A 17,526-nucleotide genomic window follows, 5' to 3' on the forward strand; every position below is an offset into this window, starting at 1 on the left:
CCATTTGGTTCAGATTTAAGATGTTTTTCTATCTGAGTTTTTTCTATGTTTTTCCTGATAAGGAACAACTCCCAAGTCTGAGGTTCTCCAGCCACCCTAATAAATGGTCATCTCTGGCGCCTTACTGTCTGGGAGATTCCAAGGGAGAGTCTCATACCAGGTTGTTTACAACCCTAATGTCAGAGAGCATAGTTATTCATCCTCCACCTTGATCAGCTAATCAGGAACTGGTAGGGCAGGGTAACCCCACATGGGTCTCGAATGCCCACAGAACATTCAAGCAATGAACGACCGTAGTTCCTCCAGATAAAACAGGCAGCACAGGGCCCAGAAGATGCCCCTCCAGGACATTCTCAGACTCAGCTCGGACAATCACGTGATGGAGTCGAGAACGGAGAACGTTCGCGTGTAACCAAAGGATCCGCCCGAGGTTAGCCCAGTAGCAAGCCTCATGAACCCACCGCGAACGCTTGCCTGATCAACGAATGAACTAAGGTCGGAACTGTCAATAGCTGGATCTTATTATTCAGGGCTAGCACTACACTGGGAACGAAACGGTCTTCTTCCCATCGAAAGAGTGGACCCACAGTCACTTTTCATGTCCACAGTCTCTGCTAGTGGAGCCAGGACTAACTCCCCTCCTTCTCCCACTCATTATGCCGGACCAGGACTACCTGGCGCTGGTCCAGAGTATGCCGATTGGATGCAGCAACAGCCTGTCACTGTTCTCTTGTGTCCGTGGGAGATCTGAATCCACACAGATTGGATGAGTATTCAACATTCTGCATTACAGCTCGAGAATTCAAATGTTACCTCAACCCCAGTTGATATCAATTTAATGCCTATGAGTGATGTACTTCCCTTTGAGTATCTAGTGTAGAAGTTGTAATCAAAGTTCATTTACGAAACAGTATAAATGAATGGTATACTGAATGTATGTCCCTCATGGTTTGTGACTCTTCGTTATTGAATATACAGTATAAGGTCAGCAGGCTTGGGGAATTGAACTTTAAGGTGAAGACTGCGGGTTCAGTAGCAGCAGAACCTGATCAGTATCAGTTGACTCCGATATACTTTGAAAACTTAACTTCTGGATTTAGAGTCAGACATGCTACCGTTGCACAATGGGGTACTTAATTAAAAAAAAATAGAAAAACAATCAGTGTTCCTGGATCTGTTATCGAGAACAACACCTGCACAAGAGCTGCGCAGGAAGAATGAAATGTGGTCTGGGAAGAAGAGACTCTCCTCAGAAGAGCGGTGCTCTTCACAGGATAATTTATTTTGGGACGCTGATTTGTCTCCTTTGGGGAATTCAAAAGTGCTGCAGCTGTGACCTTGTGGTGCAATGGTAGTGCGTCTGACTCCAGATCAGAAGGCTGCGTGTTCAAATCACGGTGAGGTCAGCCGTTAGTTTTTCAGGTTCTGCTGGTCCTGAACACGGAATTCACACCATGCAGTTGAGTTCTATCTGTACACCACATAGATAATCTAAACAAAATAGAGCAGTACAGGACACACAGTGTGGAGCTCACACAGCGAATAGCCTTGAACACAAGAGAAAAGGCACAGTTCACATCTGCTAAACATCATGTCCGACTTTAGAGACAGCTACATCAGAGAATGGAATCCCGGAAGTTTCAGATAATTTTTTTTTTTAAATATAGGTTCAAGCAAACCTGAAAGTTAGGGAGTTTCGGACACTTTTCTTATATTAAATAGTGTCTGAAGCCTGAAAATGTAATTTGAAAAAAAAAACGCTATTGGACATTAGCAGGTGCTTTTTGTAACGATTTGCTATTTCATGCTGGAAAACAAAGGAAACAGACCCAACGTTTGCTTTCAGGTACGGTTCATTACATAATAGACATCTATTACTGAGGAGCTTGAATAAAATTTACACGAGCCAGGTAGAAGTCGAACCTATAATCTTATGATCCGAAATCAGATGCGTTATTTATTAAACCGCTGGTATTTCACATAACCTGAATTTCCCCATAGTGTGCTCAGCGTTGCTACTAGTAATACACCGCCACGTCTAAAATTTCAAAGTGAGAAACATGTGTTTTCTGATTTTTTATGAGTTTTAAAATATCATCTCTTTAAATCAGACAAAGGGTTTATGTTTCGCACTGAAATTCCAATTGATTGAGAATTCAAATAAAGACTGTTTTCTTCCACAACACCGTATAATTATCACATCCAGAAAGTAAGAAAATGATAAATCACTATGAATTGCATTTAGCCTGTTCAGATCTAGATTTTCTATATACTTTAACATGCCATGTTCACAATGTCACAACTCAGAAATGCAACAGTGAAGTGTTGTAATTACAAATGTACATAGTGTTGGAACATTGAGATGTTTTGGTAATGAGGAAGGAGGGACATGCCATGTTCAAATGGTACAGTAAAATTTCTTGTATTTCGGGATTAAGAGAGCCTGTTACATTGTGTCTCACACCTCAGTGTCAGAATTTTGAGATGTTTTTATAACCAGGGGGTAGGTTTATAGCAATAAGCAGAAAGTGCCATCACCCTTTGCTCATCCTCGGTTAACCGTATATTCTCATATGCCATGTTCTAAATGTCCCATTTATATTAAAATTTCTTGTAAAATGCAAGATTTTAAGACTTTTTATGATCAGAAGGCAAGGTTGTGGTAAATATGCAGAAAGTGCCTGTAAACTTATGTTTTGCCTTTGTCTTATTTACTTATTGTGTTTGTGTTATTGTGAGTTTTGAAAATTGGTTTACAATTTTCTGAAATGTGTTTCACACAAAAATGCTATTTGGATAGTCACTACTTACATATTCCCCTTTACTGAGAATAAGTACAGTAATCCATCCTGATTAGTACTTTTAAAAATTACTGTAGAGAGCCATCTACAGGCGAAAGCCGGCATAACATCACAGCAGCAGCATTTAAGGCAGAAGAAGAAGCTGGCGAATAAGAAGCCAGCTTCAGCCTTGTTAATGCAATATCATTGGGTGAGATGGAAAAATATTTCTTGCTCTGAATCCTAACATTTTTATAGGAGGTGTTCTAGTACTTCTTGCCTCAGATAAAACTGCCAATACATCACTTATTTCTATTCCATCAACAGCAGCAGTGTTATCGGTACTGATTCCTAAATGTATGTCCTGTCATCATATAAAACGTCGAAAGTTTTGACTGCATTCAACTGATCAAATTTCTCTTCGATGACAGTTATAATTTTATCCAAAATACATCTGAAACAAATTTGCACGTTTTTTTTATCCAGAAAAGCATCATCAAGAGACTCAAAACATACCTGTTTTTTTTTCTTCTTTCCTGGAGGAAGGATTGTTCAGATGCAAACATTGGTCCAAAATCAATGTACTCTCCTATCGCTGTTGCTTCTTCAAATCCTTCATTTGATATTGAGGGATGATATCGTACAAATTCTTTTAAAGCAAATTTTCTTAAAATATAAGGCTCTGTCATAGTTGTCTTAGAAGTTTCACAAGGTATAATAGACCCCCTTGTGCCCTCAGCTAAAATATGATAAAATACAACAAAATGTATTTACATAGAACAGCATTTATTGTTACATGTATATTAAAATTAAGATAAATATACAAAACTATTAAAATACAAATGTACAGTCCTAACATAATCATGCTGTTGAACTGTCTTTTTTGCTTGTCAAGTTCTCCAACAAATCTGTGTTGTAATTTTAAATATTCTAACTAAGGGTGCAACGAGAGCATAAATGAATTCTCCTGCCAGCCATGGCTGAATATGACGTCCTTGAATGTTGGTCATTATTGGCCATTCCCAGTGATATTGACTTATGTACTTAATTGTTTAACAAAAAAAATCACATTTCCTGCAAATATGAAGTGGGTTAAGGTTTTGCTAAGAAATCCAAATAAGTAGAGATGAGGTTTACATCACAATAATGAGAAGTACATTTCTGGGTGGGCTCAAACCACTAACCTTTCAATTAACAGAGACTCACGTGTGTCCCTTTTCTCCATTTGCAAGCTTCTGATTAAAAAAAAGAAAATAATGCTTCTTTCTTGCCAGCCTGCGATATACAAGTCAAGACTTGTATTTAATCTTTCGCAAGCTGTATGAATTTCATGAAAAGCAAGTTGTTCCAGAAAGAAAATGAAAACTTGCATTAAACAAAATCAAGCCACATGTACAGATGCAGCCAAAAAAAAAAGCGGGCGATACCGCATTATTTTGCGGTGGGCTTTACGCAGTCTACTGCGAGTTACCGTAAATTCTCCTATAATACCGCAAATAACATAATAGTATCCGGAATTTCCGCAAGGTGGAGCTAATAAAGCCCAACCTCTCATGTTTGAGCTGTGGCCATCAAAGTCTTTAACGAAGATATTACTAATAGTATTAATAATGAATGACCTTGGACAAGCTGTAAGTGTAAACTCAAAGTATTGCCCTGGTCAACATTCTTTTTTTCATTGACCGTCTTTGTAAAAGTAACACCACAGCATTTCACAATCACGCATTTGTTTCCAATCATGCAAAGTACAGTGATTCACCATGCCTTTCACATGCTCATAAAAGAGATTGATTTAGGAACATAAACATATTACCGTATGCAAACTGTACTGTATACAGTATGTATATGTATATTTAATGTCTTAACTGTGCCCGTTTAAGTATTGAATATTCATATCTAATTTTACCACTGAAGGGAAATCTTAGTAGCTGAGCATAAAAAGAATAGGAGCATACTGCAACGCGTGTGAAGGCCATAAACGATATTAATTTTGGAACATAAACATACAGTATATGGCTGGTCTCGGTACTTTAAAGAAAACATACACGAAACATGGTTTCATTATGACCAGAATCGGTCTTGAGATATTTTTAACTTGATTTACAGTATTTGAGAGGTATGTCTTAACACCGATACTACAGTGCTTAAGTACTGCTCACGTATATGTTTCTAGGTTTATATTATGCATTTCATACGGTCAAATTACTTTTGAGCAACTAATAAGAAGCGCGAAACGGTATGCGTTTTACTTTCGTTTTGTGCTGGGACCCGTGGATTGATTAGAGATATCAAGTACATACAAGTCATTTTTTAAATGTTGTAGTTCGTCTTGAAAAAATGTTACGAGTACATCATCTATCAAGAATTACACAGGTTCTGTTTCCATATTGCGGATTTTGGTTACGTAATATTATTTTCTAGATTTCACGTTGTGAATATATGATTTGGGCAAACAGAGCCGCAAAGAAGTACATTATGGGTTGTTGGTTTTTTTTTTGCAGTTTTATCTAGAACAAGCGATGCTTAAACCTTTGTCTGATTCTTGTGAAACTATCCACACGACAGTTACAGTACCTAGGAGTTGACTTCAGTGATGTCACTGATGGGATGTTTCTAAAAATCCATCCTCTGTAAAACGTCTTCTCTAGTTGTCCTGCATATGTATTCGCTAATGAAGCTGTGTGTTCTGAGCCTGGATCTCTACATTTTTGTATGAACCAGCTTAGAGGGCTAAAGACAGCTTGTGTTTAAATTGAGTGTAAGGCAATTTATGCTTCTAAAGTCATGGTCAGCATTTATTATTGTACTGTGCTGTAAACTTGTTCTGTGCCAAGTCACATTATTTTATAGCGTTTTTATAGCGTTATCAAATCTGGTGGCGCTGTGTGTTAGTTTCCTGACTCCCATGTCACATGGTCTGTGATTGAAACCTGTAATACCGGTTTAATTCGTCACAGCCAGCACTCCGGTTGTAAAGTAGAAGCAGGCGAGATTTCCAGCGAAAAACACCTCCCCCTTCTTCAGGTGTGAGGGTCTTCTGCTCAGAATGAAACGCTAAAATGTAATGTAGGCTCTGAATGGGTTCAATTATGATTTGGGCTTGATTAAGGTCGCTGCCTTTCATCTAAAACCCTACTTGAATCCTTCTAAACTAAAAATCAGTGTTAGTGAGTTCTAAATAAAGAGGTATCCAGGTAACAGTGAAACGGGCGGACAGTCTGGGGAGATCGCCCGTTTTCCATGTAAATAGTTCCCTGGTTCCGCACCCCTTGGTGTTTCTCTCGCTCTCTCTCGGGTCACCTGATCATTAGCTCGAAAGATTTGAGTGCTTTGTGTATATTCTAATGGTAGTGGGGGCAGGGTGTGTGGGAACAGGTTTGGTTGAAATTGCATTGGAGATCTATGTTCTTCACACCTGAAACATTTTCTCTGAAAGCATTTTCTTCGCAGTTTAACCGATCTTGTTACAGCATGTTACAGTTTACTTTTATTAACCATATTAATTTTAAGTGCTTAATGTAAAATCTTGTAAAAATATATTTTCATTGTTCAAATATACATTAAGTCTGACTATCATATAATAAGTTAAATACAAAACAAAGAAAAAATAGGGTTAAATATAATTCAAAATATTTTGCTAACAATGTTAACTGTTTATGAATAATAAAATGTATTAAATAAGGAGTAGGATGGCACAGTTGTTAGTATGTTTTTTGTTTTGTTTCTTTTTCATAAATACAACAGTAGTACCTGATGTCTCAGTGGCTTTCAAAATTAAATTATGCATGCAAACCTGTGAACTAGAAAGATAACTAAGATATCCATCCATTATATTCCATAATATCCATGAAATATATGGCGCTAAAATATGTGTGACGCAGTGGTGGCCTGACACGGTGAGGTGCCCTGGCAGCTGTATGATGCAGTGGTGGCCTGGCACGGTGAGGTGCGCTGGCAGCTGTGTGATGCAGTGGTGGTCGGGTATGTAGAGGTGCACTGGCAGCTGTGTGTTGTGACGCAGTGGTGGCCTGGCACGGTGAGGTGCGCTGGCAGCTGTGTGATGCAGTGGTGGCCTGGCATGGTGAGGTGCGCTGGCAGCTGTGTGATGCAGTGGTGGTCGGGTATGTAGAGGTGCACTGGCAGCTGTGTGTTGTGACGCAGTGGTGGCCTGGCACGGTGAGGTGCGCTGGCAGCTGTGTGATGCAGTGGTGGCCTGGCATGGTGAGGTGCGCTGGCAGGTGGGTGATGCAGTGGTGACCTGGCACCGTGAGGTGCGCTGGCAGCTGTGTGGTGTGACGCAGTGGTGGCCTGGCACGGTGAAGTGCGCTGGCAGCTGTGTGGTGTGACGCAGTGGTGGCCTGGCACGGTGAAGTGCGCTGGCAGCTGTGTGGTGTGACGCAGTGGTGGCCTGGCACGGTGAGGTGCGCTGGCAGCTGTGTGATGCAGTGGTGGCCTGGCACGGTGAGGTGCGCTGGCAGCTGTGTGGTGTGACGCAGTGGTGGAAATGTTCACCATGTTTCACCATGCTGAAAATGTTTGTACCAGACTTTTTTGAGGCCTGTTTAATTGTGTCTGAAGTCTGATGTTGTAAATTTTATTGTTAAAAAGATCCATGAAAATGTCACTACTAAAGTTAGCTGGTACTGTTGGTATTGTAAGTGGCAAGTAGAGCTCATATTTTAGATTTTGTGTAGTTGCTAGCGTTGAACTGTGTGTTGGATGCACATGAATATATTCATTATATGCCAGCGCACCTCACCGTACCAGGCCACCACTGCGTCATACCACACAGCTGCCAGCGCACTTCACCGTGCCAGGCCACCACTGCGTCACACCACACAGCTGCCAGCGCACTTCACCGTGCCAGGCCACCACTGCGTCACACCACACAGCTGCCAGCGCACCTCACGGTGCCAGGCCACCACTGCATCACCCACCTGCCAGCGCACCTCACCGTGCCCGGCCACCACTGCATCACACAGCTGCCAGCGCACTTCACCGTGCCAGGCCACAACTGCGCCACACCACACAGCTGTCAGCGCACCTCACCATGCCAGGCCACCACTGCATCACACAGCTGCCAGCGCACCTCACCGTGCCAGGCCACCACTGCGTCACAACACACAGCTGCCAGTGCACCTCTACATACCCGACCACCACTGCATCACACAGCTGCCAGCGCACCTCACCGTGCCAGGCCACCACTGCATCACATAGCTGCAAGCGCACCTCACCGTGCCAGGCCACCACTGCATCATACAGCTGCCAGGGCACCTCACCGTGTCAGGCCACCACTGCGTAACACCACATAGCTGCCAGCGCACCTCACCATGCTAGGCCATCACTGAGTCAGAGATTAAATAAAACCTCACTCGCACCAAACAAATTTATATTTCTAAATATCACAACATGATCGAATTTAAGTCATTTTAATAACAATGAATAGTCACCTAGGCGTTACAATATAAACATTTATATTGATTTAAATAACGTTTTGATTTAAATCGCAAATGCGGGTTTAAATATATGTGTTTTTTTATTCACAATCAGACAAATGCAACATAAATTGATATCTTTGTCTTCTAAGTATCTTAATAAACTTTCAGCATAGCTTTCTCCCCGTTTAGATTTATTTTGGGATCAAACGTGGAAAGATTAGATTGTAATCGTTTTTATTTTTTAAATACATTTTAGAAAAGTGTAATCTATACTAAAAAGCTGTACACCACCTGCTATAAAGATACATATTGTAATACTTTCGGGTTCGGATAGGACAGACACAAGAACTCAGACTTGCGGAGTTAAAGCAAGTTAAAGCCTTGATTTTATATATCACCTTTAAAAGTGGCATCTCAAAGCAAAGTAAATACCCAACACTGATTGTACCCATCTGTCATGCTAATAAAGCAGCTTGAATTGAATTGAGAGGGGGGGGGGGGTATATTTGCTTTGTGTATAAAGTACATTGTGAATGTTTTCACAGCCTTCACTTTGTTGTTTTTATGCCATTTTTTGACCACGCACAAATATTCCTATGTCCGTATCTTCGCAAGGGAATCAGTGCGAATTTTAATACTAATTAAATGACCGCGGGCACTTTCCACCCCCTCTACATTCTCAGAGTAGAACAGACTAACCTTCTAATGAAAGACGGTCCACCCCCCACGGACAGGAAAAGTGCCCACAGGCACTTAAACTTAATATGGTCAGTAACAGTAAACAGTAACATGGTCAGAAGGAGCACGTACAAACGTTTCCGAAATAACCACATGTAAGACTCTGATGCTTAAAATGTTTAGGGAGAAAGCGGAATACTGGTGTGTATTTTTTCTTTAAACTACCAATACCAGCCATATACAGTCTGTAACGTAGGGATTTCTGTATGTCTTTATTTAGTGGTTACATTAGTGACAAAGGCTAAACTTTTAGCTTCAGTAACGTGTACATATCTCCCCTTTTTATAAAACGACATGGTTAAAAACTGTTCCAGAGCCACTGTTGTTTCATCAGTGAAAAGTACATCATGAAATGCCTCTCCCTGTTCAATCCACTGGAAAAAAGAAAAGGAGCATAAAGCTTCTGATGGTCATAAACGATATTCATTTAGGAGCAGCATCAGAGGTATGTTTTTAACTGCACTGCATTGGAGAGAATACCATAGTGTGTTTTTTTTTTTTTACTCCCTGGCGGAAACTGGCTTCCAGAAGAATCAGTATGGCTCAGAGATTAAATAAAACTTCACTCGCACCAAACAAATGTATATTTCTAAATATCACAACATGATTGAATTTAAGTCATTTTAATAACAATGAATAGTCACCTATGCGTTACAATATAAACATTTATATTGATTTAAATCGCGTTTAAATCACCTTTATTTAAAACCCATAAATAAAGCTGATACTGTTTAGACTTTTAATTATTTAAAACTGTATTAAAGCAGCACGATACACAATGCAACGTAAATTGCTATCTTTGTCTTCTGTGTAATAATGTTCACCTCTCTGTCCAGCAAATTTACAATAGTAATAATAATGAACTTTATTGTATATGGCGCCTTTAAAGGTGGCTCCTCAAAGCGCTTTACAGGTTAAAAACAATACTGTTAGGCTGGGAAAACGATTTTTTTTTAAGAAATACAAAATGAGATATAATGATATGTTCCGGCTTAGACATTAACGAAGAGCATAACGCGTGTACTGTATACACTCCAAGTACAACCCCCCTCTCTGCAGGAGTGCTGGCTGTGACGAATTGAACCGGTTTCACGGGTATTTTCAAAGTAGGAGGCGAGATTTCCAGCGAAAGACAACTCCCCCCCCCTCAAAAACCCAGTAAGTACAGTACTTACTAGTTAAAGGCTAGGCTCCTCAATGAAATCGCTTTAACATGCTAATGCGTTGGTGTAACAGTCCGGGCGTGGCAAGCTTCTAATTTCAACCCGACTACGGCGAAAGGAACCCTTCTTTCATTAGAAGACAATGAACATATTTTAGCCCTGAATGAATTAATAGCAAACATGGTTTACATAAAAGACATTTTTCCAAGAAAGTTTAGCCTTTGTCACTAATGAAACCACTAAATGAAGACATAAATATAAAAATCTTAAGATTTTTAAAATACATGACTTTGCTAAAATTTATTTGAAAATAAAAACAATTACAACCGCCAGGGGAGGGAGAGAACAGGGGAGGGATGTTGGTTTTGCATAAGGGGCGGGGCTATGTTTGGGTATGTTTGGGAATGTGTAGTTACATGTTCTGGCTGTTTGTGAATTATCGTTGTGAGTATGGAGTGTTGAGGTATTGATTTTGTGTAATGCTTTATGTTGAAAATTGAGGTGGATTTTGTTTATGATAAATAGGATAAACTGGGATGTGAGGAAGGTTTGGTTTTGCATAAGGGGCGGGATTATGATAATTGGAGGACTTTGCGAGAGTAAAATGGTTTGATATATTTGATTTTGTATTGTGGTTGTTATCTATGTTTTTGGTTGGTATTATGTTTATATGGTTGTTTTTGTTGGTTGGTTGTTATTATGGTTATTAATAATACGATCTATAGTTGAAATCTGAGCCTAAATAAAAAGAAAAAGCAAGTGATTAGGTTTATGAGCAATCTAATTACTTATTCGTTTAAAACGCTATATAAAATAAAGTTTATTATTAATTTGCTGGACAGAGCGGTGAACATTATTATGCATAAGACAAAGATAACGATCCTGATCAGTTTAGAAATCTGTGTACGCTGTAAGGTTTTTACTTCTTAAACTTTTAAAATACACGTTTTGAATAGAAAGAAATCCTCTTCCTGGTACAGTATGTATAGCAAACCAGCACGTCTTTTTTCTCCAATCAGAGGGGTGTCAGATGGTGTCAGCCAATCACCATTCTGAAGCCCTACCATAATCTCTGGTATGGGGAGACCCCAGAATTCTGTCCCATAGTTTAAACAGATGATAGATACTTTTATTGATCCCGTGAGGGAAATAAAGTAAATCATTTTCATTTTAGGAAATTATTAAACGCTCGGTTAAAAGCAAAGGAGATTGTCTGTTATAGTGGACATAAAAAACAAGAGTTCGCTGGCATTATATCCTGGAAGACACAGACCGGCGCCAGACCGGTAAAATGCCTGATGAACTAGGGATTGGACAGTTTCCAAGTGCTTGTACAATCGATGGAAATGTTCAAATAAATGTGCAAAAGAAATAAACAAAATAATCATTTATTTCTTTATCATATTGGGTAGCTAATGTCCTCTCTTTGCTAGTTAGTGGCTGTGTTTCTGCATTGGGTAGCAACGGGTGACTGTTCTCAGGCGGAAGATGTAAACAGCTTAATGTTCGAGTTAAATAATTTTTTTAAATTAAAATTCATTCTATACAGCAATCGCATATTTGGGTACCGTTTCATAAAACTTTCATGCTTAAAATGTTTAGGGAGAAATGGAAGACTGGTGTGTATTTTTTCTTTAAACTACCAAGACCAGCCATACACAGTACAGTTTACATACATACAGTAATGTTTATGTTCCTAAATTAATATCGTTTATGACCTTCAGATGCGTTATGCTCCTCTTCTTTTTATGCTCAGCTACTAAAATTTCCCTTTAGTGGTAAAATCCATATAAATATTCAAAACTAAGCGGATTAAAATGTGCACAGTAAAGACATTAAATGATTAAATCTTTGCACTACCAACCAATGCACCACGAGTGCCCCTGTCGGTCATTTTGGCCAGCCAATCACTTACCGCGGTGCCCTCCGGTGCCCTGCGGTGGCTTGTGGGTAGGTTACTGTACCGCGGGTTTTTACCGCGCATTTTGAATGGCTGCATCTGTACAGTATGTATATGTAAATTTAATGTCTTTACTGTGCCCGTTTAAGTATTATATATTTATATGGAATTTTACCACTGAAGGGAAATCTTAGTAGCTGAGCATAAAAAGAATAGGAGCATACTGTAACGCGTGTGAAGGCCATGAACAATATTAATTTTGGAACATAAACATACAGTATATGGCTGGTCTCGGTACTTTAAAGAAAAAATTCACACCAGTATTCCATTTCTCCCTAAACATTTTAAGCATCAAAGTCTTTAACTAACATGTGAAATAGCGTGTATAAAAAGTGGTAGTTTTAAGCTTTTCTGCTAATATAATATGGAATCACATATCTAAAGAAATTAATAACGATATAATTATATTTGTGTACTGCAACACAGTAATACACGCTGTACAATGTCTGTTGATTCTGTATGTGTAGGGCTGTTACACCCAGCTTCATGTGACTGTTCTGGGAGTTTTTGTGGTCTATGTTTCTGACTTCTGAGCCCAAGGTTGTGTGTTCAAATCCAGCTGGTACTATGACTTTTCTCTTAACAAACATTTCTTCTGCTTCCTGCTTCTAGTGTGTGTGTTTGATCCCTTTACATCTCCCTTCAGATTTAAAGATTATTAATCATATGTTCTGTGTTGCATCTTCCCAGTGTAGCCGATCTTTTGCTGCCTGGGTAAACTATCACAAAGCTTTAGAGAACTTAACATTTCTATTATCAGCAAATTGTAAATACAACGTTAACATAATTAATTTTTCACTTGAGTGTATGGAGGATTGTCAGCTGTCACTGAGAGTAGACCCCCCCACTTAGGCTGCACAAACAATCTTTTAATTTTTTTTTAGAGAAATGGAGGCTGTACAGTATGCGTTGCAATATAAACATTTATATTGATTTAAATCGCGTTATGATTTAAATTGCAAACGCGTGTTTAATTATATGTAAGTTTTGATTCACAATCAGACAAATGCAACATAAATTGTTATCTTTGTCTTCTAAGTATCTTAATAAACTTTCAGCATAGCTTTCTCCCCGTTTAGATTTATTTTTCTTGGGATTTTGGGATCAAACGTTGAAAGATTAGATTGTAATCGTTTTTATTTTTAAATACATTTTAGAAAAGTGTAATTTATACTAAAAAGATGTATTTGTTTAATACCACTCTATACTTATATTAATGGAGTTTGACACCTGAAGAAGGCTCCACGGCCGAAACGTTGTGTTCTCTTTCTTCTTTTTTTCAGCATGGAAGAAACCTATTACTTGTTCCTTAATGGAGTTTAGTTGATACTGTTTAAAATGTTATTTTAAACTGTATTACAGCATTGTACACACCTTTAAAAGAGAAGAGAGAAAACTCAAGCCTTCTTCAGGTGTGAGGGTTTCTGACGTGAATGAAATGCTGAAATGTAATGGGTCAATTCAGTGCGAATTGTAATGCTAATTAAATGACCGCGGGCACTTTCCAGCCCCTCTGACAGCAGGAACTCCTATTCTTACAGTAGCTCAGCAGCTCTTTACAATATAGGGTGTTCCGTTTTTTTTTACACAGTGACACAGCGTCGAGTTGTGAATCTGTTTTTCCGCGTTTACAAAGAAAGTGGAATACAGTGACACTACCTGCTATATACTGTAGATACATATGTTTAGATATTTAGACCCGGCGCTGCACCAAGAGAAGGAGGAGGCGCGGAGCTCAGTTCTGCTGCCTTGGGCACTTAATACACCAATCGCGTCTGCATTTATAACTTAGGTTTTAAAATTAGTCAAGCAATATGAAGCATCTCTTTTTACTGTTTATAAATAATAAAATGTATTAACCAAGGAGTAGGATGGCACAGTTGTTAGTACACTTTTTGTTTTGTTTCTTCTTCATAAATACAACAGTAGTACCTTATGTCTCAGTGGCTTTCACGTCACCGCGCGTCATGATGCGCAAGGACATAGCCAATTACGCGCGGTACGTGTCTGTGCCGCACACTTTGAATGGCTGCATCTGTACGCTGGATTTAAATATTTATTTAATTTTTGTTCTCGTTGCTCCCCAGGTATTCTGAAAATTTACTATTGCATATTAAGGCTCTACATCTATTAGCTAAAATATTGAATCTTATAGACATTAAAATACATTGTTAAATTGCACTGATTAAAAAACATGAATTAATTAAACTTCATTGTGTATATTTCTGATGTGTATTTAAAGCAATTTTAGGGAAATATTACAATAAAATTCAAGCGACTGAAGCAAGTTCATTTCTGACTGAGGATATTATTTCCACTATATTCAGGAACGTTCTCATATCATCTGGTGTTCTGCTTAGTCCCCTACCTCACCAACGACTACAGGGCAGCAGCTGTTACTTTGGATTCCTTACAAATGAGGGACCTCTCGCACCCTCATAATCTCATCATCAGAAAGACATGAGTTTCGGGGCAGGGCTACATCCTCTCCTGCTCTTTTCAGACACTTGCGGCAACTGTTCACTCATAACCACGTCTGGAATGCGTGACCTTTACACGGGCGAGAAGCAACGCCGCATCCCTTTTCTAAAGAACATTCACATTCAGAAATAAGTCAAGAAATTTGCCATTACTTTCGCTCGCACTGCTGTCAGCCTGCCCATGTTGCCAAAGAAAGATTCACTCGGCGTCAACATGACAGAACAGCGATCACTTGAAAACAATGTTCCACACTCCGTAAGAAAGAACTTCAGTGTTTGCAGTCACCCAATATGCCGATAGTCAAAGGAGCGCAAAACACGAAGCGTCAAAAGACAAGATGAGTTGATGGAAAGAGCGGTGAATTGATGAGCACAAAAGTTCAGCTCGTACAATAGGCAACGAAGGTCCCAGCGTCGTCATCGCACTTGAAAGGACTGCCTTGCAGACCAAGGGCAGTGGGCGGTGCCCGGTAAGAGGGGCAGAGGCGGTAAGACATGATGCCGAGAAACATGGAGCGAGGGGGATTAGCTCAAATGGTAAAGCGCTTGCTTAGCATGCGAAAGGTAGCGGGATCGATGCCCGCTTTCTCCAGGTCTGAGTTTGGAGCTCTGGGTTCCTGGTGCTCTCCTTTAGCCTCTGCGACTTCTGACAGGTGCTCCTCCGTTGCAGAGAGAATGTCCTTCAGTTGTCAAGCGTTGAAGGGCCACACCTCCTTCCCAACCTCAGTCTGCACTGAGTGCGTCTCCGGCATTTTCTCGTTCAATTTGTCAGCTTAGCAAGTGAAAAGTATATCCGAGTGAAAACAGTGCTGATAATACTCTCAGGAATTGTTAGAAGACGTGCTTTTGATCATCGATTGCTTAACAATCACATTCGTTCGACTTGAGCCATCAAGCTTGTAGTTTTCCTTCAAATCTTGAAAGCTCTCAGTGAGAACATCATAGGCTGCAGGGCGCCCCATAACTTGAATACTTCAACAGAAAGAAGAGCAGACAGCTCCACAAATATGCGAGGCGCAGAGAGCGCAAGGCGAGCCGCACACGTTTTAGTGGCTGAGAGAGGGCAGTTTTTGCTTCTGCATTTCCCAAGTAAGGACGCATGACAACAAGCGATCGCGGTGCTCTTCTACGACATAGTGGTGATGAGTTTTCAGTACATGTTCTTTTGAACGAGCAATGAGGTTGCCGCCTTGGACAGCTGACTGCACGCTCTCATTGTGCCATGTGATGAGTATTCACCAGGCTCGTTCAATCATTAGTCACATTCCATCGTTTGCCATAAGCAGACGCTGCGAAGTGATGTGGATATCAGTTCCCAGTCTTGTGGAAGAGGAGGAAAAGAGCACACGAGGGCTCGTCCAGGAGTTGAACCCGGGACCTCTCGCACCCTAAGGGAGAATCATCCCGCTAGACCAACGAGCCACAGCAGCATTTTCCATTTCAATCTGTTAGCGAGCTTGAGGATGGGGGAGAGGCGTCATTCGCTCGTCCAGTCAGACCTTCATCAATAAGTCAAGAAAGCCGCAATTACACGACTGCCTTGCAGACGAAGGGCAGTGAACTGTGCCCGGTAAGAGGGGAACAAGCGGCACTAGGTGACACCGAGGAATAAGCCACAGCGAGGGGGGTTGGCTTGTATGGTACAGCGCTTGCTTTGCATGTGGGAGGTAGTGGGATTAATTCCCGCATCCTCCAGGTGTGTGCTTAGAGCTTGATGTGCCGAAAGGTGTCCTTTAGCCTGTGGTCACGCCTTGCATGGAGAGCATTGTCCAGCTGTCAAGCGTTTTGCAGCCACGCCCCCTTTTCATCTTCTCTCTAGCTTAAGCGTCTCCGCCACTCTCTCTTGACATTTCATGTCAGCATGTCAGAAGTCCGAGTGACATTTTTAATGGCTGAGTGAGGGCACGATGCTGAAGCAGAGAGGCCACTTCAGCCAGAGAGACTTGTGTTAGGTGAGATCTGAAAGACAGACTCGCAACAGAAACAGACCAAAAATGTATCGGTGAGATCAAAAGGCAAATGCAACATTCAGCAGAGGGCGTCTAAAGATTAGGGAAATCCATGTGAGGCAAACTTTCCGGTGTGTGTACTGCAGCTGGGCTTGTTGGCGTAATTGGTAGTGCGTCAGTCTCATCATCTGCAGGGCCTGAGTTTGATCCTCACATGGGGCAGGGCTGCTTCCTCTCTTGCTCTTTTCAAACACTTGCGGCAACTGTTCGCTCATAACCATGTCTGGAATGCGTGACCTTTACACGGACGAGAAGCAACGCCGCATCCCTTTTCTAAAGAACATTCACATTCAGAAATAAGTCAAGAAATTTGCCATTACTTTCGCTCGCACTGCTGTCAGCCTGCCCATGTTGCCAAAGAAAGATTCACTCGGCATCAACATGACAGAACAGCGATCACTTGAAAACAATGTTCCACACTCCGTAAGCAAGAACTTCAGTGTTTGCAGTCACCCAATATGCCGATAGTCAAAGCAGCGCACAACACGAAGCATCAAAAGACAAGATGAGTTGATGGAAAGAGCGTTGAATTGATGAGCACAAAAGTTCAGCTCGTACAATAGGCAACGAAGGTCCAGGCATCGTCATTGCACTTGAAAGGTCTGCCTTGCAGACAAAGGGCAGTGGGAGGTTGTTGTTGTGAGATGGAGGCATTGGGATGGTGGGCCGAGATCTATTCTTCTTAAGGAATTCTTCATCATGAAAGATCGGTCCACAGGTCATCTAAAGAACTCAGGGAATCATGTGCTACTGAAGGGAGTGAAGTGCTGAAACACATGACATGCCCCCTTGATCTCACATGCACAATTCTGCTGCAACATGCACAGCTACCGTCCACACCAGGCAGTGGGGCTTCCTGTTATCCATTTCTATTTTATTTTGACATGAACTGTTAAAAGGCTAATGACACTAGATGAAAAGAGAAGAAAGAAAACACAACGTTTCAGCCGTGGAGCCT

General features: G+C 40.7%; 1 protein-coding gene and 1 non-coding gene across 2 annotated transcripts in view; both read left to right on the forward strand.

Moving 5' to 3' along the window:
• LOC107076200 (antigen WC1.1-like) overlaps window positions 1-17,526 on the forward strand; it is a 455,354-nt gene that overhangs the window by 331,371 nt on the left and 106,457 nt on the right. The window lies entirely within an intron of this gene.
• Window positions 1,335-1,406, forward strand: trnaw-cca (transfer RNA tryptophan (anticodon CCA)). Its single transcript has one exon. It is a non-coding gene; the product is annotated as a tRNA-Trp (tRNA).

This window comes from Lepisosteus oculatus, chromosome 14 (assembly GCF_040954835.1).
Source record: "Lepisosteus oculatus isolate fLepOcu1 chromosome 14, fLepOcu1.hap2, whole genome shotgun sequence".
Classification (NCBI taxonomy): Eukaryota; Metazoa; Chordata; class Actinopteri; order Semionotiformes; family Lepisosteidae; genus Lepisosteus; species Lepisosteus oculatus.